We start from the raw sequence: 25,274 nt of genomic DNA, 5'->3' as shown, positions 1-25,274 counted from the left end.
ATCATAAATCCTCCTTTCTTCCGGGCTGCTCAATTGTATCTTTATGCTGACAATCCTGCAATATTTTTTCTTAGCGGCCAGGCTAAATCCAAGAAGGCGAAGTCGGCTAAACTGGCGGAAGATCCGCCAGTGCTAGCATGCCTTCTCCATTGGCTAACACTCCAGAACACCTGCCTATTGACAATAAGGCAAACCCTCCTGAGCCAACTTTTGACGAAGCCACTATGAATCCTTCTACAGCTGGACCGTCGAGCTCAACCGACCCACCGTCTCCACCTGCGCCAGATGTTCAAATTACTGGGAGCCGCTTTATTGAGCCGGGGAACCCAACAGTGCTGGCTCGATGCACAGCAAAGCAAGAGGATTTGGAGAGGCAGAAGGTTCACTTTGACGTTGCCAACTATGACCGTTTGAATGCCAGTGATATTTTATCCGGCTATCTCAGTCATTTACACTCCAGTCGCGAGTCTGAGATTGAGATGGTCAAGCAGCTTCAGTTGAAGTATGAGGTACATTGTTTCCGGCTTACCAGTATTCCTTCAACCCCCAAGTCTTCAGATTATGAGAGAAAGGGAATAACCTATATACTTAAAATATAGGACGAGATTTTTACCTCTGAATCTTTGCTTGATATTGATAGAACAAAACTTCACCTATAGTCCCCAAGGACTAGTTCATTTTAATCATTAGTGAATCGGTACTTTAGAATTTAAAACCGTCATCAAAGTAGTTAACACTCCGGCTTAACCTTGATAACCTTGCTGAACTGCATACATTATCCCCCAAGTGCCAAGTGTTTTTACTTTGTAAAGGACTTGGGACTTTAAATATGTTTGTAGAGTCGTAAAAATTTGATTTGGCATTCATTAGCCCCCAAGTGTCAAGTGGTTTTCTGTAAAGTACTTGAGACTTGAATCTTGAACTAAAAATCTTGAATTTGAAACCAAGTCTTGATGCATCTCAATGTTTTATAGAACACCATGTCTAAATTGAACTCTCAATTGACTGACGCAAAGACCCGGCTAGCGAGTCAGGAGTCAGAAATCAAATCTTCCACCTCCAAACTACAAATAAGCCTTTCTGCAACGGAAAATTTGAAGACCAGCTTTGATGCCAAGGAGAAGACTTGGGAAAATGAGAAAACACTTCTGACCCGACGAGCTGAGACAGCCGAAACAGCTCTGAAAGAAATTTCAATAGAGATGAACGGGTTAAAGGGCCGGGTGTCTCAGATGGTAGCTGCTATCTTTGGTAAGCTGCCTGATTTGACATTTTGTATATTTTTTGCCAAACCGGAGTATAATCCGCCAACTGACTCTGTAAAAATTTATGCAGGTCCGCGAAGTAAGAATCTGAGCCAAGACCCATTGATTAAGCTGAAGGCAGTATACACTTTGGTTGAAAATTGTATATCGGCGCACAACGGGCTCTGGCTGCCATCTCTCCTGCTAATCAAGGACCCAACCGGCTCAGCGACGTCCTGAAGAAGCTGTCCATCCTTCCTGTCAGGTTCCAAGAAGTAAATCGCTCCTGCGCGCGAGCCGGAGCTTTGACTACCCTAAGACGCTCCAAGGCTTGGGTGCCAGACCAAGACCCGGCGGACGTAGCAAGAGGCTATCCTACCGTGAAGGAGGACGGGTCTCCTTTTGATCAGGATGACTTCATAGCCTTTGTACGCGAAGTCCGGCCTCAGGCGACTAGTCTTGGAGATGATACTAATGTGGAGAAGTACCAGCCGGGTTTTGATAGTGAGAATAAGAAGATGGCCCCTCCCTCATATAAAGTAACAGACTTGATCCCACCAGCGAGAGAAGATACATTTGCCCTGGAGGTTGACCCGGTCGGCCTGATCGACGACGAACCTGAATTTGTCGCTGTGAACGGCTTTGATTGGTCAGAACCCAACTTCCAACAGACTCAAGATGGTGAACAGGCGAGGGAGGGACAATGATCATATTCATGGGCTTATAAAAGCCTTGTAATGACTTAGTTGCTAAAACACCGCATGTTTGTTTATGCCATCGCACATAAAATACTTCTATGTGAATCTGTGTTTCCAGATGCCAATGTTTAATGCTTGTTTATGCATCGTTTAATGCTTGTCTCTGCAATGTTTGAACTCTGTTCCTTTTGATCCTTGAACCACCGGCTTGAATGACTTGGGCGGCTGTATTTTCCAATAATTTGAGCCGATGAAAAAGACCAGGCTAATTTATTTGTAATATTGAAACAACAACAAACTAAAAAGCAAGCGACAGACAACAAGCATAATTTTAATCATGTATTCAAAAGGTTGGGGGTTTCTGATTCGAATACGACCAGTAAACCGGACCAAAGGGGTTAAGCTAAGGTTCGAATACGACCATATAGCCCCCAGTGGCTTTGGCGTTGCGCCGATCCAGAGGGTACCGACAGTTATGTTCTCTTTGGTTCGAATACGACCTATGTTTGAACAGGAAGCCCCCAAATGACCTTGAAAGGTTTTTAACGACCCTGATTCGAATACGATCCAAGTCGTACCCAAAGGTGAAGCTATGATTCGGATACGATCCAGAAGCCCCCAGTCAGTTTTGGCCTTGAGCCGATCAAGAGGGTTACGACAGCTATGTTCTCTTTGGTTCAAATACGACCTATGTTTGAACAGGAAGCCCCCCAAGTGACCATGAGATTTGCAGCTAGATTCGGATACGATCATAAGCTGGACCAAAAAGGTTAAACTTGATTCAAATATGATCAGCTCCTTAATAGTCATTTGTAAATAAGAAATAATAAAGATGCATAGTCTTTGAAAAGAAAACAGACCGATGGTCTTACTTTATTGCTTATCATAGTATATACAACGTGAACGTATGTACATGATGAGAGCCGGTGGCTCAGGTATAGTATGGCCGAAGTTGAGCAATGTTCCACGGCCGGTGTGTCACTTCCTCCGACTTACGTGAGTCTTTGTGCTCTCGAACGTCAATGAGGTAATATGACCCGTTGTTTAAATTATTACTGACCACAAAGGGTCCTTCCCAAGGTGGGGATAGCTTGTGTGCATCTGACAGATCCTGGATGAGCCGGAGCACCAAGTAGCCTTCCTGAAAAGTCCTGGACTTGACCCGGCGGCTGTGATAACGACGCATGTCCTGTTGATAAATTGCTGACCGGGCCGCTGCTAAGTCTCTTTCATCATCCAACAAGTCAAGTGCATTCTGTCTAGCTTTTTCTTTGTTAGCTTCAACATAAGCCGCCACACGAGGCGAGTCATGACGAATGTCACTAGGCAACACTGCTTCCGCTCCATAAACCATGAAGAAAGGTGTGTAACTTGTAGACCTATTGGGTGTAGTATTGATACTCCATAACATTGAAGGTAATTCCTCTACTCAACAACCCGGCATTCGCTGTAAAGGAACCATAAGCTGGGGTTTTATCCCTTTCAAAATTTCCTGATTGGCTCTCTCAGCTTGACCATTGGATTGAGGATGAGCTACAGAAGAAACATCAAGCCGAATGTGCTCTCGTTGGCAAAACTCTTCCATAGCCCCTTGAGACAGATTGGTGCCATTGTCTGTGATAATACTATGTTGAAAACCAAAACGGAAGATCACTTTTTTCATGAACTGAACCGCCGTGGCTGCGTCACACTTACTCACAGGCTCCGCCTCAACCCACTTAGTGAACTTATCAACTGCCACTAGGAGGTGTGTCTTTTTATCCTTAAACCTTTTGAAAGGTCCCACCATGTCAAGCCCCCAGACCGCAAATGGCCAAGTGATTGGAATCATCCGGAGCTCTTGAGCCGGACCATGCGCTCATCGTGCAAATTTTTGACATCCATCACATCTACTGACCAGATCTTCTGCATCAGCGTGAGCCGTCAACCAGTAAAAACCGTGACGAAACGCCTTTGCCACTAAAGATTTTGACCTGGTGTGATGACCACAATCACCTTCATGGATCTCACGAAGGATTTCTTGACCTTATTCGGGGGAAACACATTGCTGAAACGCTCCGAAAACACTGCGATGATACAACTCTCCATCTGAAATCGTCATGGACTTAGACCGCCGGGTTATCTGTCGAGCCAGGGTCTCATCCGCTGGCAACTCTCCCCGGGTCATGTAAGCCAATAACGGTATCGTCCAACCTGGGATGACATGAAGAGCCGCCACCCACTGCGCCTCCGGGTTAGGAACATCTAAATCTTCTTCTGTGGGAAACTTGACAGAGGGGTTATGCAAAACATCCAAAAAGGTGTTAGGTGGCACCGGCTTACGCTGAAACCCCAGCCGGCTTAAAGCATCAGCTGCTTCGTTCTTTCGACGGTCAATGTGCTCCACCTGATAACCTTTAAAATGTCCTGCAACGGCATCAATCTCTCGGTGATAAGCCGCCATGAGTGGGTCCTTGGAATCCCACTTGCCAGATACCTGTTGAGCCACTAGATCTGAGTTGCCAAGACATCTGACCCTGCTTAAGCTCATCTCTTTTGCCACTCGAAGACCATGGAGCAAGGCTTCATACTTTGCTGTGTTGTTAGTACAGGGAAACATCAACCGTAACACATAACAAAATTTGTCCCCTCGTGGGGAAGTTAGCACGACTCCAGCCCCCGAGCCTTCCAACTGCCTGGATCCATCAAAATGAATAGTCCAACAGGTGTTGTCTGGCTTCTCTTCCGGCATCTGCATCTCTGTCCAGTCATTGATGAAGTCAACCAGGGCTTGAGATTTAATTGCAGTACGTGGAACATACTTCAACCCATGAGACCCAAGCTCAATTGCCCACTTGGCGACTCGTCTAGTGGCTTCTCTGTTTTGAATAATGTCTCCCAAAGGAGCAGAGCTAACCACAGTGATTGGATGTCCCTGAAAGTAATGCTTAAGCTTCCGGCTTGCCATGAACACCCCATATACAAGCTTCTGCCAATGTGGATATCGTTGTTTAGATTCAATTAGCACTTCACTGACGTAATAAACCGGTCGTTGAACCGGATGCTCTTTGCCAGCCTCCTTGCGCTCTACCACAATAACCACACTAACAACTTGTGAGTTGGCAACCACGTATAACAATAGCGGCTCTTTCTCAATTGGAGCAGCCAGGACCGGCAGCTCAGCAAGCTGTGTCTTCAGATCCTCAAAAGCGGCGTTCGCAGCATCACTCCAAACAAAAACATCTATTTTCTTCATCATCTGATATAGATGCATTGCCTTTTCCCCTAACTGGATTATGAATTGGCTCAAAGCAGTAACACGACCCGCCAGCGGCTGAACATCATTGATGCATGTTGGCTTGGCTAGGGATGTAATTGCCTTGATCTTCTCTGGGTTAGCTTCAATACCTTGGTTGGACACCAAAAAACCCAAGAGTTTGCCGGTTGGGACTCCAAAAACACACTTGGCCGGGTTAAGCATCATTTTGTAGACCCGGAGATTATCAAAAGTCTCTTTCAGATATGCGACCAATGTTTCCTGCTTCCTGGATTTTACCACTATATCATCCACATAAGCATGAACATTACGCCCAATCTGAACGTGAAGACAATTCTGCACACACCACTGGTAAGTCACCTGGGCGCTCTTAAGCCCAAAAGGCATAGACACATAGCAGAAAGCTCCAAAGGGAGTAATAAAAGTTGTCTTCTCCTGATCCTTGATCGCCATCTTATGATGATAACCGGAATAAGCATCCAAGAAACTCAAACGTGCACAACCCGTCGTAGCATCAATGATCTGATCAATACGGGGGAGGGAAAAAGGATCAGCCAAACAAGCATTGTTCAGATCGGTGTAATCCACACACATACGCCAGGTGCCATTCTTTTTTAGTACAAGCACCGGGTTAGCTAACCATTCGGGGTGAAATACCTCCACAATGAACCCGGCCGCCAAGAGCCGGGCCACCTCTTCTCCAATGGCCTTGCGCCTTTCTTCATTGAACTGTCGGAGAAACTGTCTGACAGGTTTGAACTTTGGATCAATATTAAGAGTGTGCTCAGCGAGTTCCCTCGGGACACCCGGCATGTCTGAAGGTTTCCATGCAAAGATGTCCCGGTTCTCACGGATGAACTCGATGAGCGCGCTTTCCTAGCACTGATGATGAACTGTTTGGATGAGTCGCCAGGTACAAAGTCAACCATCTTAGTGCCATCAGCTGATTTGAATTTCAACTCTAGCTCATGCTCTATTGTTGGTTTCTTTAATGATGTCATGTCTGCCGGGTTAACATGATCCTTGTAAAATTTTAACTCCTCTGTTGCACAAACAGATTCAGCATAGGCAGCATCACCTTCTTCACACTCCAAGGCTATATTCCGGCTCCCATGCACTATAATGGTGCCTTTATGACCCGGCCTCTTGAGCTTCAAATACACGTAACACGACCGAGCCATGAACTTGGCATAAGCCGGCCGCCCAAACAGAGCATGATATGGGCTCTTGATCTTAATCACCTCAAAGGTTAATTTCTCCGCTCTGGAGTCATACTCATCCCCAAAGGCTACTTCCAACTCAATCTTACCAACTGGATATGCCCACTTACCAGGTACCACACCGTGAAAAACAGTGTTGGATTGTTTAAGGTTTTTATCAGTCAACCCCATCCGGCAAAACGTCTCATAGTAGAGGATGTTGATGATGCTGCCTCCGTCCATGAGTACCTTAGTAAACTTGTATCCACCAACCTGAGGTGCCACCACCAAAGCCAAGTGACCCGGATTATCAACCCGGGGCGGGTGATCCTCTCTTCTCCACACAATAGGCTGCTCTGACCAACGTAGATAATGTGGAACCGCCGGCTCAACAGCATTGACGGCTCTCTTGTGAAGTTTCTGGTCCCTCTTGCATAAGATGGTGGTAAACACATGATATTGCCCACTACTTAGCTGCTTCGGGTTGCTCTGATAACCGGATTGCTGCTGCTGATTACCCTGGCCGGGTTTTGATTATATCCTCCTTGGTGACCAGGATAACCTTGACCGTGAAAACCTCCTCCGCCTGAGCCGGCTCCCGGGCCCTGAAAGCCGCCTCCACCTGAACCGGCGCCCGTGCTGTGACCCCCATCAAACGCATTTGAATTTTTAAATGCCTTCATGATCGTACAATCCTTCCACAAATGGGTGGCTGGTTTCTCCCGGGTGCCGTGCTTTGGACAAGGTTCATTCAACAACTGCTCAAGGGTGGGGCCTGACCCGCCCGATCGAGGGGGTTGTCTGCCCTTGCGCCGCTGATTACCACCCTGCGCATTAGTATTAGCAACAAACTCATCAGCCTTATGTTTATTACCTCCCTGATTTGCCGGGTTATGCTGGTGACCCTTGCCGTTGCCGTTCTTCTTTCCCTTCGTTGCCTTTTCTTCGTCAGACACCGGGTCCTTGGTTGTATCAGAATCGGCATAGTTGACGAGAGCCGCCATGAACGTTCCCATGTCATTATAGTCAGGCTTGAGCCGCCCCAGCTTCTGCTTCAGGGGTTCAAAACGGCAATTTTTCTCCAACATTAAAACTGCTGAGCCGGCATCCATCTTATCAGATGAATGTATTATCTCCTTGACCCGGCGCACCCAATGGGTTGTGAATTCACCATCCTCTTGCTTGCAATTGGTCAGGTCCATGATCGACATAGGCTTCTTACACGTGTCTTTAAAGTTCTGGATGAACCGGGCTTTCAACTCTGCCCATGAGCTGATAGAATTGGGTGGCAATCCCTTCAACCAAGTCCGAGCTATTCCATCCAACATCATGGTAAAATACATGGCCATTGCAGCGTCGCTAACCTCCAATAGTTCCATAGCCATCTCATAACTCTCAATCCAAGCCCCCGGCTGTAGGTCAGCCGTGTAATTAGGCACCTTACGAGGCCCCTTGAAATCCTTTGGCAACCGCTCATTGCGTATGGCCGGTACCAAGCAAGGCACGCCTTCAGTTCTTGTGGCCACTCCTGCCTCAACCGAGGTTGCTGGATAAGCCGTAAAGGCTTGATGAGCCGCCTGCTCCGCTGCAAGTTGAGCCACTCGTTCCGCCTCTTGACGAATCCTCTCCTGATCCGCTAAGTTAAGGGCTCCTGCCCGCACCGGCTCATGCCGATATGGTCGGTTGTGGCATTGAGCATTACTTGACATCTCTGCGGACTCCATGTGCCTACTGTAACTCGGGCTCCGGCTTGGGCGAGGAGTTCAATGGATCCTGTCTCGACTGTAGGAGTATGCATCCTGCTGGGCCAGAGCCGTTTAAAGAAGTTCTCTTACTCTCTGGGTATCAATTGCTGCTAGTGAGTCGCCTTCCATTGGGAGAGCCGCCAAACGAGCCGATGCTGCAATGAGGTTTTCCAGAGGGTTGGAGAAGTGACCCAGAGGTGTTCACACATAACGAGGAGGAGCTGTATTTATACGAGGTGGCTCCATGGCGCGTGGCTGAACTGGTGCACCGGGTGTCGTGACCCGGTTTTCCTCCAGCGGGCTGCTCCCCCCAGCCCCGGGTGTACGGAACAGGTTCCTCGGATCCAGCCTTAAAGATAGACGTGACTGAGTTTTCTGATGCCTCCTCCTCATGACCTCGTTTGATGTGTTAAGATCCACCGAGAGCCGAAAAGTTTCCGCTTGAAGTTGCTGAGCACGAGCATCCAAAGCTGCTCGTTCCGCTGCCATCCGGGTTTCCTCTGCGGCTAGATTTTCCTTAGCTTGCACCATCTCCTCCAGCATGCGTGCCACTTCTGCGTCGTGCCGGGCTTTATCCGCCGGCTCTACCATGGCGGTTAATAGAGTCGTCAGCCTATCCATGAGGTCCATTAGAATCTGAGCCGGGGGGCACGCGGGGTCTCCTGACCCGGCGGCAGCCAACTCGGTAGCTGCTGCTGTCGCCGCGGTAGAGTTCTGTCCGGGCGGTGTCTCTGGCATGAAGATTCTGGCCCAATTCGGCGGCTCAAAGGGGTCCGGAATACTACTGCCATCGGAACAGCCCCCGAGCATGCCGTCTTGTAACTGATACAGAGAGTCCGTCTCACCTATTGATGATGCGGTATCAGAACATATAGTTGTCTCACCGCCCTCTACCGATCCTTCAGAGTATTCACCGCCATGGATGTAGCCTACAAAGGCATGCTTCACGACAGATTGAACACGGGCGATCCTCGCGCACTGAGCCGTTTCGATGAGGTCGGTGTGGACGTCCAGCTCAGGGCCTGACTCGCTGATCCGGCCGATGAAGACGTGAATTCCACCAAAGGGGACCCGGTACCCGTACTCGATTGAGCCGGCCTTGGAGCCCCAGCCTTCGTCGTTGATGTAGAGCTTGCCGCGATGACTCTTGATCATCCGGCCCACAGCGTATCCCTTGAGCCCTTCGAAGTTGCCCTTCGAGAACTTAAATCCACCATGCGCTGGCCCCACGGTGGGCGCCAACTTTCATGAGTTGACACGGCAGATGTCCTAGAGTAAGGACTTAGTCGTAGGGCCATCGCACTAGGAAGCTTAAAGGGGTTAATCGGGACAAAGGACATGAGAGGGTTTTTATACTAGTTCGGCCCCTTACGATAAAGGTAAAAGCCTACATCTAGTTGGGATTGGTATTACTGAAGTTTCAATCTCCAAGGGGCTCAACTCGCCGGCTTGGTTATCGATTTGGTTGTTTCTTGCCCTCAGCCTGTCAGGACCCCGATTCTATGTCACATCGATCTAGCCGGTAACACCTCATATCACTTTGCGGCCTCACGCACGGTATCCCCATGGGTGTCGCCTTACCATGGCCCGGGACCGTTTGTGCCTTTTGTCTCACGTACATGATAGTGTCGCTAGCATCCATATGACAGAGAACCCGGGCCGACATGGCTAGTCATGAACACAAGCGGCACCAACCTATGGGGACAGGCATACATGAATCACATCGAGCATGTCGGTCAGCAGCTTGTGAATCCGGGCTGTAGCACTGGGCTAACAGGACTCCGGGAACCCGGGCTGTAGCAGGCTAGGCAGGACTCCGGATGTCACCGCGTGACATTTCCCCGAAGGGACAGACACAAGAACGAAGTGAAACACATGTCGGCCAGTCAAGTGTCCTGAGCAGTAGTGCTGGGCTAGCAGGACTCCGGTGAACCGGGCTGTAGCGGACTACTATGGCTCATGGAAGCACTAGACTACATTTCCCCATAAGAGAGGCTGCCAAGGATAAACAACTAGATTGTCGGATCCCACACATACCAAGCATTTCAATCATACACACAATATGCTCGATATGTGTAAATACAACATGGCATCACAACATAACTCTACAACTCAAGTATTTATTCCTTAGGCTCCGAGGAGCGAGATATTACAAACATGGATCTCATGACCCAACAATCGCAGCATACAAATCAAGCACATGCGGAAGCTTAACATGTCTGAGTACAGACATCTACAAATGGAAAAAAGGCTAAGAAGCCTGACTATCTGCCAGATCCTGCCGAGGGTACAAGATCGTAGCTAAGGTATCAAGCTAAACGTCCAAGTCCACGCGGAACTACTAGCGAGACTGAAGTCTCTCTCTGCAAAACATAAATTAAGCAAACGTGAGTACAAAGGTACTTAGCAAGACTTACATCAGAACTAGCTACATATGCATCGGTATCAACAAGGGTGGGTGGTGGAGTTTAACTGGAGCAAGCCATCTTTGACTCAGTGGCTAACCTAAACTACGACTGCAAGCAACTCTTTTGAGGTGGCGCACACGAGTCCACATATTCACCAATCAATACACTACTATGGATCCGCTCTCGTCTACCTACGAGAACGCCATCCATAGCACTCACGCTTATCTTGCGCATTTTAGAGTATCCACTTTCAAGTTATCTATGAACTATGCAAGGGGTCCAAGTTTCCATATCCAAGGAATCCGGCTATTCGAATAGATAAGGATAACCCTGCAGGGCTGTACTTCTTCACACACGCTCCCACCACTTACCGTCGTTTACACGACATGTACTCGGCAACCTTCAAGCGGAAGCCCAACGAGGGTGTCGGCCACGGCCTACCTAAACACTTAAGTCTCTAGTCCAGGTTTATCGCCTATCCAGGTTCCATCCGCAGGGAGTCCGGCCAAGGTTTCCACATATGACCCCGAACGATGTGAACAGGGTTCCCGAGACACCAAACGGGCGCCCTGTACACCGTGCCACGGTGTATCTACCGCATCATAGCCCACCCCTAGGGTCAGCGCTACGCACGGCCGCCAACACATAACCTACAAACACTAGAAACTAGTTGCAACTCCTGGACAGAGTACTAGGGTGATTAAGAAGCCGAGAGGTTCAATTAAGGATCCCAATGAGTGGTAGTAGCTGTTCATGGATCACAGACACAGAACTCAGTTCCTGAGGACGGTTTCAATAAGACAACCCACCATGTACTCCTACATGGCCTCTCACCGCTACCTTTACCAAAACATGTTCACACACTTAGCTCACACACAGTAGGACATGTTCACACACCTCCGATTCATTCCCGATGAATTAGACATGACACAACTATATGCAATAGCAGGCATGACAAACAAGCATGAATGAGTAGGCACATCAGGGCTCAAACAACTCCTACTCATGCTAGTGGGTTTCATCTATTTATTGTGGCAATGACAGGTCATGCGGAAGAAAGGGGTTCAACTACTGCAACATGTAACAGTAGAATCGTTGTTGTCCTAATGCAGTAAAAGAGAGCAGGAGTGAGAGAGTGGGATTGTATCGGAATGAACAAGGGGGTTTTGCTTGCTTGGCACTTCTGAAGATAATAAAACTCTTCATCGGTGTCATCGAACTCATCATCGAAACCACGTCTATCGAGAGGGGACAAATACCGGCAACAGAGAAGGAAACACAATCAATGCAATGCAACAATATGATGCATGAATGTGACATGTCAATATGAATGTGTTTTGACTTATGCATACTAGGACAGGTTGAGTTGAACCCATTTGAATCAAAGATTCAAATGTAAGCTCATGTATAAAGTCATAATGGTGCATTATCTTGTTTCATCTAAGCAGCAAGGTTAGATTGCTTTAACATGCATGAAACCAGTACAGATGGATAGATTGGAATTTCCTGAATAATAACAAGTTCAGGAAAAAGTTATTGCGTCAGCATTGCGTCATGCTGACCTCAGCAAGTCAACAGCAGCGGTCTAGGTCAAACCTGACAGTGGGTCCCGCGTGTCAGTGTCATTAGTTTTAACTAATTATAATTAGTACTAACCCTAGATTAATTAGCCGGCTGGGCCCCACCTGTCATTGACCCAGGGGGGTCAAACTGGGCCCATCCTTGGTCAAACGGGGTCAAACTCGCCGGACTTGGTCCACGGCTCGTCGCTGGCGATGACAGAGACGACAGAGCGGCTCGGGAATGCTCTACAGGGCACCGTTTTGAGCGTGGTTTGTTGCTACGGCTTGCTGGCGCTCTCGTGCATCTAGTGGTGGCAGCGGTAGCAGCTGGGATGGCCTAGGTTCACGGCGACGACGACTTGTGCGGCGGCCGGCGTTCGGCCAACGACGGGTTGGTTGCTACGGGGCGCTAGGGGGATAAACTGGCAGGTGCTACGCACTCCTGGGGGTTCACCGAGCACGGTGACGCGCTTAGGCGCGGGCTGCGGTGACCCTGGCCACGGCGGTGAAGAACCATGGCGGCGGTGAGCTTTCGGCTCCGGTGGACAGCGGGGCTAGAGGAGGAGAACGACGGCGGGGAGAGAGGGGTTCGGTAGAGGAGCTCACGGCGGGGTCGTCGGTGATCTCAGCGTGCTCGGGGATGGCCTGGTGACGACGAATCGGTCGACGACGGCTGTCGGTGCAGAGACGAAGATGGCGTCGACGACGGCGCTCCAGGGCATCCGGCGACATGTGGCTCGGCGGAGAGGACCGGGGTGTCACGGCGGAGCTCGGGGGCGCGTCGGAGAGGCTCAGAGATGGATGTGGCCGTGGGGGAGCTCGTCGACGGCGACGGCTGCGTTTGGTCGCGCTCGTGGAAGGGACTAGAGGGTGAAGGAGAGAGCAGAGAGTGAGGGAGAGGAGCGAGGGGCCACGGGGCGTCTCTGTGGCATCGCTAGAAGGTCCGGGGAGAAAGCAGGAGTGGCAGGAGCAGCGTCGGCACTCGCCACGCACCTGGTTGTCCCTCCTGGCAGAGGAGGAAGATGACACGGGCGCTGGGGGCTGGGCCGGCCACTTGGGCCGCCAGGTGGGCTACACGTGGGCTGGCAGGTAAGGCCAGGTGGGTTTTTCCTCTCTCTCTCTCTCTGTTTTTTTCTAATTCTGTTCTGCTTTCTATTTTGCAGGTTTGTTTTGAATTTGGTTTTGAAACCAATTCAATTTTGTTGCTTCTAGAAATATTTTTAGAAGCTAAAAGAATTAAACCAAAGCTCCATAAAATATTTCAGAATTATTGGACATATATTTATTTAATAGTAGATATAAATCCAATTCAAATAATTATTGATTTAATTCAAATGCCCAAAATAAATGTTTCTGAGACACCAAAAATATTGGTTTGGATTTTACCTCTTGCCAATATTTCCAGAGGATAACAAGAACATTTTCTTGGACTTATTTGAAGAAATTTTATCTTGATCATTTTTAAAAGGATTCTGAGGCTTTGAAAATTCCCCAATTCAAATTTAATTTGAATTTAAACATGATGCAACAACCAAGCTAGTCCAAGGCCAAGGTAAAGCTAGGGATGCGACAACTCACCCTCACTAAAACAAGAATCTCGTCCCGAGATTCAAGCGTAGGGTAAGATGGAAGGGGGAACACAAACTAACACAATCTTCACGATCCAGGTTGCGCCTCATAAGAACGTTGATCCGATCACGATCTTGTCTCGACGTCATGCTCTGAGAACTTCATCCAACACGACGATGACAGAAAGAAATTCTACGGAACTGATCTCCTCAAAGATCGAGCAACTGACGATCAGCTCATAGAACGAGACATAGCAACATCTCTCGAGATGAGACACGAAGCATACATCTAGAGGGATGGAGTGAAACAGATGATGAAGGTTCACTAGATAAATAACAATTTGACACCTAAGGGGGTGGTGAACGGTTGTCAACGTAGCAAGGAGTTGGGTAGCCATGATACCACAATGAGACACCTTCGAGAAGGGTGACTCGTAGAACTATTACCTTAAGTGGCAAAAAGAATTACTTTTGATTCAGAGATCATTGACACTCTTTATACCAGCCTAAGGAAAACCACAACAATCGTTTGGCGGAGTACGAAGGGATGGCATACCCGGACTAGAATGGATGATGTGGACTACCTTGTTGAAGACAACGCAATGGATGATTTTTGCCTATCATCGGAAATGGATGGGACTCATGGTAAGTCCACTTCTGAAGATGTTCCTTCTTCCGCAACTGAGAATGGCAGCCCATGGGAAACTGGCACAATGGTCGTGCAAGCTGGAAACAAAATGCTAATGTTGGAAATGTTCCAACCATCATATCTGCCTGAGATTCAGATCTGGTTGATAACATGATATTTCAGACAACATGCCTGGAAAGAAGGGTTGCAACACAAATCGACGAGATGATGTTGCAAGATTCTCAGGGAATGAACTACAATAGCAAGCTCCAAAACACGAGCAGGTTTTGCTACAACATGTGAACACGCTGTCCCAGACAAGCATGACCACACAGTAGTCTTATAATAAAACACTACCGAGTTCAGGTTGGGAACCATCATTGAGGTATCGAAGTCCTTGTATAAGCCCCGGGTCTTAAGAAGGAACTTCTTTCCCTTGTACAAATCAATCAGTGGCTTGGTGTGCTAGGAACACATATGGAGTGGAGGCAGCCAACTTATCAAACCATAGAGCACTTTGCACGTGCATAACTAACTTGGGATGGTTCCAGAGGAGGCAAAAACAAACCTTTCTCAAATTCATGGCGGCAACTTACACCTAAAGCACATGAATTCGAGGAAGTCACTTCTTCCATCCAAGCATAGGCTTCATGAACGGAACACGAAGGCATTGCTTACAAAGTTTTCAACACTAGGTTGATATTCAACATGAATCATGGGGGAGACAAAAAGCTGCTGATGGGCTCAACAGCAACTCATCAGAATTTCCATATCGCTGGACTTCCACCATCATGTGAACACGATGATAGCATTGGTCAGACCAAAGGATGTAATGGTGTATGCTCGAGGGATCAACCACGAGTAAGACAACATTAGGAACATCGTTGGTTCTGATTTGGCTTGACGATAGCCCATACTCAAGTCAAAGTTTTGACAAGACAATAGATCCTACAACTGATCACGAGGACCAATTGGTGAAGATATCATCTTTCTTCAACACACACACAAACACAAAGATATCCCTTCAGAAAGAACCAAATTTGGCAAAGCTTTTTATCTTCCAACTCTCCAAGTTGTTGTTTGGCTTAACCAACTAGCTCAGGGGTATCCAACACAGATTCTTGGAGAAGGGGTGGTTTACAAGAAACCAACTTGATCACGAACTCAACATAGCGGTCAGGTGAAAACCTGGTAACACTTCCGAGAAGACATTCGGAAAATCACGAACCACCGATATGTTACTAATCTCGAGAACAACCTTGCTTTTTAGGGCAAGATGATATGATCAAAAGAGTGGGGGATTTGACAAAATCCAAACTCATCAATCGAAGAGTGCACGAGAAACAAGGACTAGGTAGCACAGTCTATCTTAGAACGATGATTCAATAACCAACACGCTAAGAATGAAATTATTGTCCTTTAACTACCAAGCAACGGAGTTGCTAGGAGTATAGATTTCACGCATCACGATTCACTTGTCGGATAACATGGGGACCAAGGAATGAACAATGATGGCAAGAAGTATCACTGTATCAAGAGTTCATAGGATGGTGGGCAATTTCCATGACATTCTTGACATAAAAATGGTAATACCCCAAGATAGAACAGAATCAAAAACTGGATTGGCATTTGATTTGTGGATTACAGCTGCTTTGACCCAATCCTAGAAATGGATGATGTACTGGAGTTTGTTTCTCCTAGTCATTCTGAAATAGAACGGCTCGACGGACCACAAGAATAATAGGCACCGATGAACGAATGCTCACATACTCTTGACTATCAATTAATAGATGAAGGTCGGAACATAACGGAAGGGGGACAACTCAAGGGAACATATAACTTTCTGAGTTGTGGATGCATAGATTAGTATGTCGAACGAGTTCAACATATTTCTTCCGGATAACCCATGCAGGAAGGTAGGGTTGGCAGAGTCACAACATAGAATGGAGAACTCATCAAGAGCACTCTGTCGTGACCTTTTGGTTCAAAAGAACTCCTGCCAAGAATAGTCCATGATAATCGGAAGAAGGATGTACCACGAACCGCGAGGACTATCGCAAAGGTTACTAATATCCTAAAGGAACTAGCAACACTATCAACATGAGATAAGTAGGGTGAATCTCGGGTTCAAGAACCTATGAATAGAATACCTACCACTACATGGCATCACGGGATGCTTTTGAGAATGGTGGCCAGAATCATCACACCGGGAACACAAAACATGGCTAGATTACTAGGTGACTCCCTAAACACCTAGGGTCATAATAATAGCTCCAACATATATGTTGAGGCAACAGAGTACCTCAACTCACCGATTAGTGTGATTAATCTGGCCCAAATGGACATCAGGAACAGGAGGAAGGGGTTTGCAACTGCATTAGACTATTTGGAGACCTGGGATGACTCGGACATCATAACGGCTGTAAATGCTCAAAAGATTTGAGACATCCTGCAAAATGGTGGCATACCCACTCAACAACACAATATCAAGGTTCTGAGGCCAGCTATGAACATATGGAAGTAGTAGGAACTGAACTGAGGCTTAAACTCAACAATCCTAGGCAACTACGGTTTAGTAACACGTCATCCTGAGAGATAGAAGAGAAGCCTAGTTCTTAACCCCCGCAGAAAAGAAGAGGGTGACCCAGATCAGAAGGCATAGGGTATAAGAAGTAAAAAGAGCCTTACGTTCCCTTCCACAATCAATTCCCCTACATAACTAAAGTATTTCTAGACACAACTTCGACCAGTATGGCTTGGTAATCCTACAGGCAGTCAGGCTCTGATACCAAAGCTGTAAGGACCCCGATTCCAAGTCACATTGATCTAGCCGGTAACACCTCATATCACTTTGCGGCCTCACGCACGGTATCCCCACGGGTGTCGCCTTACCATGGCCCAGGACCGTTTGCGCCTTTTGGCTCACGTACATGATAGTTTCGCTAGCATCCATATGACAGAGAACCCGGGCCGACATGGCTAGTCGTGAACCCAAAGCGGCACCAACCAATGGGGACAGGCATACATGAATCACATCGAGCATGTCGGTCAGCAGCGTGTGAATCCGGGCTGTAGCACTGGGCTAACAGGACACCGGGAACCCGGGCTGTAGCAGGCTAGGCAGGACTCCGGATGTCACCGCGTGACATTTCCCCGAAGGGACAGACACAAGAACGAAGTGAAACACATGCCGGCCAGTCAAGTGTCCTGAGTAGTAGTGCTAGGCTAGCAGGACTCCGGTGAACCGGGCTGTAGCGGACTACTATGGCTCATGGAAGCACTAGACTACATTTCCCCATAAGAGAGGCTGCCAAGGATAAACAACTAGATTGTCGGATCCCACACATACCAAGCATTTCAATCATACACACAATATGCTCGATATGTGTAAATACAACATGGCATCACAACATAACTCTACAACTCAAGTATTTATTCCTTAGGCTCCGAGGAGCGAGATATTACAAACATGGGTCTCATGACCCAACAATCACAGCATACAAATCAAGCACATGCGGAAGCTTAACATGTCTGAGTACAGACATCTACAAATGGAAAAAAAGGCTAAGAAGCCTGACTATCTACCAGATCCTGCCAAGGGCACAAGATCGTAGCTGAGGTATCAAGCTAAACATTGAAGTCCACGCGGAACTACTAGCGAGACTGAAGTCTCTCTCTGCAAAACATAAATTAAGCAAACGTGAGTACAAAGGTACTCAGCAAGACTTACATCAGAACTAGCTACATATGCATCGGTATCAACAAGGGTGGGTGGTGGAGTTTAACTGCAGCAAGCGAGCTTTGACTCAGTGGCTAACCTGAACTACGACTGCAAGCAACTCTTTTGAGGTGGCGCACACGAGTCCACATATTCACCAATCAATACACTACTATCGATCCGCTCTCGTCTACCTACGAGAACGCCATCCATAGCACTCACGCTTATCTTGCGCATTTTAGAGTATCCACTTTCAAGTTATCTATGAACTATGCAAGGGGTCCAAGTTTCCATATCCGAGGAATCCGGCTATTCGAATAGATAAGGATAACCCTGCAGGGGTGTACTTCTTCACACACGCTCCCACCACTTACCATCGTTTACACGACATGTACTCGGCAACCTTCAAGCGGAAGCCCAACGAGGGTGGTCGGCCACGGCCTACCTAAACACTTAAGTCTCTAGTCCAGGTTTATCGCCTATCCAGGTTCCATCCGCAGGGAGTCCGGCCAAGGTTTCCACATATGACCCCGAACGATGTGAACAGGGTTCCCGAGACACCAAACGGGCGCCCTGTACACCGTGCCACGGTGTATCTACCGCATCATAGCCCACCCCTAGGGTCAGCGCTACGCACGGCCGCCAACACATAACCTACAAACACTAGAAACTAGTTGCAACTCCTGGACAGAGTACTAGGGTGATTAAGAAGCCGAGAGGGTCAATTAAGGATCCCAATGAGTGGTAGTAGCTGTTCATGGATCACAGACACAGAACTCAGTTCCTGAGGACGGTTTCAATAAGACAACCCACCATGTACTCCTACATGGCCTCTCACCGCTACCTTTACCAAAAGTGTTCACACACTTAGCTCACACACAGTAGGACATGTTCACACACCTCCGATTCATTCCCGATGAATTAGATACATGACACGACTCTATGCAATAGCAGGCATGACAAACAAGCATGAATGAGTAGGCACGCCAGGGCTCAAACAACTCCTACTCATGCTAGTGGGTTTCATCTATTTACTGTGGCAATGACAGGTCATGCAGAGGAAAGGGGTTCAACTACCGCAACATGTAACAGTAGAATCATTGTTGTCCTAATGCAGAAAAAGAGAGCAAGAGCGAGAGAGTGGGATTGTATCGGAATGAACAAGGGGGTTTTGCTTGCCTGGCACTTCTGAAGATAATAAAACTATTCATCGGTGTCATCGAACTCATCGTCAATACCACGTCTATCGAGAGGGGACAAATACCAGCAACAGAGAAGGAAACACAATCAATGCAATGCAACAATATGATGCATGAATGTGACATGTCAATATGAATGTGTTTTGACTTATGCATACTAGGACAGGTTGAGTTGAACCCATTTGAATCAAAGATTCAAATGTAAGCTCATGTATAAAGTCATAATGGTGCATTATCTTGTTTCATCTAAACAGCAAGGTTAGGTTTCTTTAACATGCACGAAACTAGTACAGATGGATAGATTGGATTTTTCTGATCATTTTTCATATATAACTCGTTTGATTTGGAGCTACGGTTGATTTTCTATGATTTTTAGAAGTTTGTACTATTTTCTGGAATTTCCTGAATAATAATAAGTCTAGGAAAAAGTTATTGCGTCAGCATTGCATCATGCTGACCTCAGCAAGTTAACAGCAGCGGTCTAGGTCAAACCTGACAGTGGGTCCCGCTTGTCAGTGTCATTAGTTTTAACTAATTATAATTAGTACTAACCCTAGATTAATTAGTCGGCTGGGCCCAACCTGTCATTGACCCAGGGGGTCAAACTGGGCCCACCCTTGGTCAAACGGGGTCAAACTTGCCGAACATGGTCCACGGCTCATCGCCGGCGACGAGAGAGATGACAGAGCGGCTCAGGAATGCTCTACAGGGCACCGTTTTGAGCGTGGTTTGTTGCTACGGCTTGCTAGCGCTCTCGCGCATCTAGTGGTGGCAGCGGTAGCAGCTGGGATGGCCTAGGTTGACGGCGACGATGACTTGTGCGACGGCCGGCGTTCGGCCAATGACGGGTTGGTTGCTACGGGTCGCTAGGGGGATAAACTGGCAGGTGCTACGCACTCCTAGGGGTTCACCGAGCACGGTGATGCGCTTAGGCGCGGGCTGCGGTGACCCTGGCCACGGCGGTGAAGAACCATGGCGGCAGTGAGCTTTTGGCTCCGGTAGACAGCGGGGCTAGAGGAGGAAAACGGCGGCGGGGAGAGAGGGGTTCGGTAGAGGAGCTCACGGCAGGGTCATCGGTGATCTCAGCGTGCTCGGGGATGGCCTGGTGACGACGAATCGGTCGACGACAGCCGTCGGTGCAGAGGCGAAGATGGCATCGACGACGGCGCTCTAGGGTGTCCGACGTCATGTGGCTCGGCGGAGAGGACCGGGGCGTCATGGTGGAGCTCGGGGGCGCGTCGGAGAGGCTTAGAGATGGCTGTGGCCGTGGGGGAGCTCGTCGACGGCGACGGCTGCGTTCGGTCGTGCTCGTGGAAGGGACTAGAGGGTGAAGGAGAGAGCATAGATTGAGGGAGAGGAGTGAGGGGCCACGGGGCGTCTCCGTGGCATCGCTAGAAGGTCCGGGGAGAAAGCAGGAGGTGGCCGGAGCAGCGTCGGTGCTCGCCACGCACCTGGTTGTCCTCCTGGCAGAGGAGGAAGATGACAATGGCGCTAGGGGGCTGGGCCGGCCACTTGGGCCGCCAGGTGGGCTGGCAGGTAAGGCCAAGGTGGGTTTTTCCTCTCTCTCTCTCTGTCTTTTTTCTAATTTTGTTCTGTTTTGTATTTTGCAGGTTTGTTTTGAATTTGGTTTTGAAACCAATTCAATTTTGTTGCTTATGGAAATATTTTTAGAAGCTAAAAGAATTAAACGAAAGCTCCATAAAATTTTTCAGAATTATTGGAACTATATTTATTTAATAGTAGATATAAATCCAATTCAAATAATTATTGATTTCATTCAAATGCCCAAAATAAATGTTTCTGAGACACCAAAAATATTGGTTTGGATTTTACCTGTTGCCAATATTTCCAGAGGATAACAAGAACATATTCTTGGACTTATTTGAAGAAATTTTATCTTGATCATTTTTAAAAGGATTTTGAGGCTTTGAAAATTCCCCAATTCAAATTTCATTTGAATTTAAACATGATGCAACAACCAAGCTAGTCCAAGGCCAAGGTAAAGCTAGGGATGTGACACAGCCGCCACCGGGTCATCCCCTTATATACATGTGTTGACACCTGGTGGCCTACAGAGTCCCGGCCGGCTCATAATCGTGTCTGGCTCGGTGACTTCCTTTACATGCCTGTCTTTACAAGTCTTTCCTTACGTATTGGGCTTCTTATGTAACCCGCCATTAGGGCTGACCCGAGCCCTCCTGGGCGGGTCATACCTGGTAGCTATATCCCCAACACTACTGCCGCCAACTCAATATCATGAGTGGGGTAGTTCCTTTCATTGGGCTTCAACTGACGAGAGGTATAAGCCACAACTTTCTTCTCTTGCATTAACACAACACCGAGACCTTGCAGGGAGGCATCACAGAAAAGTTCAAAAGGCTTGGATTCATCAGGAGGAGTCAAGACAGGAGCTGTGACTAGCTTCTCTTTGAGGGTGTTGAAAGCAACGTCACACTCAGGCGTCTAAACATGCTTCTGGAGGAGGTTGGAAAGAGGCTTTGCAAACTTAGAGAAATTCTCAACGAATCTTCGACAATAGCTTGGAAGCCCAAAAAAACTACGGAGCTGCTTGACATTCTGAGGAGGTTCCCAATTCACAATTGCAGACACCTTCTCGGGATTAGCAGCGATACCCTTGGTGGAGATGATATGACCAAGGTAAAGAACTTCGTCAAGCCAAAACTGACACTTGGAAAACTTCGCATAGAATTGATGCTCTCTGAGTTTGTCGAGTACCAATCTCAAATGCTTGGCATGATCCTCCTTATTCTTGGAAAAGAGCAAAATACCATTGAGATACACCAAGACGAAATCATTTGTGTAAGGGTTGAAGATGAAGTTCATCATGCGAGAGAACATTGGAGGAGCATTGACAAGGCCGAAAAGCATGACAGTATATTCATAAGAACCATAGCTTGTTCTGAATGCTGTCTTGGGGATATCTTATTCACGAATGCGAATATGATGATAACCCATACGGAGGTCAAGCTTGGAGAAACTTGAACACCTTTAAGTTGCTCGAAAAGCTCATTGATGTTGGGAAGTGGGTACTTGTTCTTTATTGTTTTCTTGTTCAATGGACGGTAGTCGACGCAGAGTCGTTCCATTCCATCCTTCTTCTTGACAAAAAGAACACCACAACCCCATGGAGATGAACTCGGTCTGATCAGACCCATGCGCTCTTGTTCATCGAGTTGTTTCTTCGACTCCTTCAACTCTTCTGGTCCAAGCTTGTAAGGACGTTTGCAAACAGGTTCCGTGCCAGGCTCAAGATCGATGACGAATTCAACTGGCCGGTGAGGAGGCATTCCCAGAAGCTCTTCTAGAAAGACGTCTTGATATTCACAAACGACTGGAATCTGAGAGATGGCATTCAACGCGCGCTTCTCATTGAGAGAAAACAGTCGAATGGTTTCGTCACGAGCGGCATAGATGATCACATCCTCAGAGAAGTGTGTTAATTGAATCTGCTTGGCAGCACAATCAAGCTGAGCCTTGTGCTTAGAAAGCCAGTCCATGCCAAGAATTATATCAATATCAGAGTCACCAAGAACCATTGGAGAAGACAGAAATCTATAGTCTCCCATCTTGATGGAAACATCCGGAACCACCAAACCGGCACTCAACCGTTTACCCGGAGAAACGATATCCATGAATTTACCCAAAGGAGAAGAAGTGAATTCATGCTTGGCAAAAAATGGTCTTGACATGGAACAATGCGATGCACCAGTATCAAAAAGAAATTTAGCAGGAATGGAGTTAACTTGAAGGTTACCCATGATCACTTCTGAACAATCCTCCACCTGAGCTGCGTTCATCATGTCGACCTTATCATGCTTGGGATTATGCTTGACCACTGCATTGCTGGCAGATCTCACAGGAGGAGGAGGCGGAAGGCGCCTTTGGTTGAAGCATTTGTTTGCATAGTACCCTTTCTGCTGACACTTGTTGCAAGTAACCTCTAAGAGCGGACGGCGATAAGGAGCACTTGACCTTGGAGTATGAGACTAGGCTTTGTTCTGATAGCCTGGGTTGGGTGGGTGGGAAGATCCATTGCCACCTTTACTCTTCTGCTGATAAGGCTGGCGAAACGGAGGAGGAGGAGGCAACCAGAACTTCTGTTGCTTCGCTGCCACTTGAGTTGAACAAGAAGATTGAACTTCATCCCTGACTCTCTTCTTAGATGCCTCACACTTGAGCTGAGCAGCTTCTTGCTTTAGTGACATGTTGTAGAATTCATCATACTTAGTCGGCTCAAAAAGTATGAGAGCTAATTGCAGATCTTCCTTGAGACCACCTCTAAATTGATAAATCATACTCTTTTCATCAGGGGCGTCTTGTTTAGCGAAGCGAGCGAGTTTCTAAAACTGGATGTTGTATTGATACACAGACATGCCGCCTTGCTTGAGATTGTGGAACTCCTCACGCTTTCTCTCAGCAACACTTTGTGGAATGTCATGAGCTTTGAAGTCTCAGCGGAAATCATCCCAGGTAATCATACGACCTCCTCTGGAATCTCTGTATTGTTGATACCACTCAGCAACTTGATCCTTGAGTTGAAATGAAGCAAACTTGACAAAGTCCTCAGGCCTGACATTGCTACACTCAAATTTTTTGCAGATATCCATGATCCAGTCGTCGGCGTCTGTTGCCTCGACACAGTTGCTGAAGGATTTCGGCTGGTTTGCGAGGAACTGATTGAGGGTAGCAAACTGAGGCTGATTGTTGCCTTGGCCTTGATTTCCTTGGTTGCCTTGCCCTTGGTTGCGCTCTTGCAAGAGTTGCAAAAGCATCTGAGTGTTGGCGTTGGTGGCTGCCATGACATTTTGCCATGCCCCCGGAGGTGGAGGTGGTGGCAGAGGGTTCGACTGATCCCCATCATTGTGGTCCTGACTCTGACGCGTTGGAGGAGCCATCCTGAAGAGGTTGACATCCGTTAGCATCTTGAAAGACATATATACAAGCTAAATCAATGGATCGAAATTGCAACATATAGCCTTAACATTCGAACAAGAATGAACGAATGAATTCCAAAGTAAATCATCACACTTCCATTAAGTTGAAAAGCCACTTAGATAAAGGTAGATGAATAAAGCAACAAGGTATGGATATGAACAAATAAGTGGTAAGGATTACCCAATCACAAACCAAATATCTGCGGGAAGAAATACTATAGCTACATGAGTTCTCACCTATAAAACTCCCAAAACTTTCTGGTTATGCAATCAGGTGTTGGGGATACAGGGGAAGCATAACATCTCACCCAAAACTAGCAAATCCTACATCCAGCTGTATCCATCCTTCAACACATAACCAAGAAACCTTCGGAAATCATGTACCTCAACCTTCGAAAATCATCTGTTATACGACTTATGGCAATACTCCCGAACTCCCGCCCCAGTACTGGGTGGCGTCGAGGTTATATCACCAACAAATGCATAAAAGAGATTTTCGATGTTTGTGAACTCAGGTATTCCAGAACTGCAATGATAAAATTGTGACGACAACACCTCGGAGCTCAACTCCCCAGGACACTGACACAACCCTAAATGTCCGGAGGCACCAAGAACAATGTTCTCGTCAAAAAACCATCGGAACGATTCCAAGATATCCGCGTGATCCTAAAAAAATTCCGTGAAATTTGAGGAGAGAAGAGTCAAAACTCTACGTCAGGAGGCCTGACCAGAGCGACGAAGGGACTGAGGAGTAAAAAGAATCCTACTCTCCGATATATATAATCCTAAGACTCAAAACATTTTGTTCTAGACTCAACAACGTCAGCGATTCGATCAAGCAGGGGCTCCTAAGTCGGGGAAGGCTCTGATTACCAACTTGTAACACCCACAATGCGGCTATATCTCCCACATGACAGGGCATGACTTAGAGGCATAGCCGCATGGTAGGTCTGTCGCAAGAGGGGTAATCTTTACACATCCCATGCACTGAATAAGAAGGGATAAAGAGTCGGCTTATAATCGCCACTTCATACAATACATAAATATATCATACATCATCCAAGGTACAATCAAAGGTCTGACTATAGAACCAA

This window comes from Triticum urartu, chromosome 2 (genome assembly GCF_003073215.2).
Source record: "Triticum urartu cultivar G1812 chromosome 2, Tu2.1, whole genome shotgun sequence".
NCBI classification, from domain to species: Eukaryota; Viridiplantae; Streptophyta; class Magnoliopsida; order Poales; family Poaceae; genus Triticum; species Triticum urartu.
Note: the sequence above shows the minus strand (reverse complement) of the source record.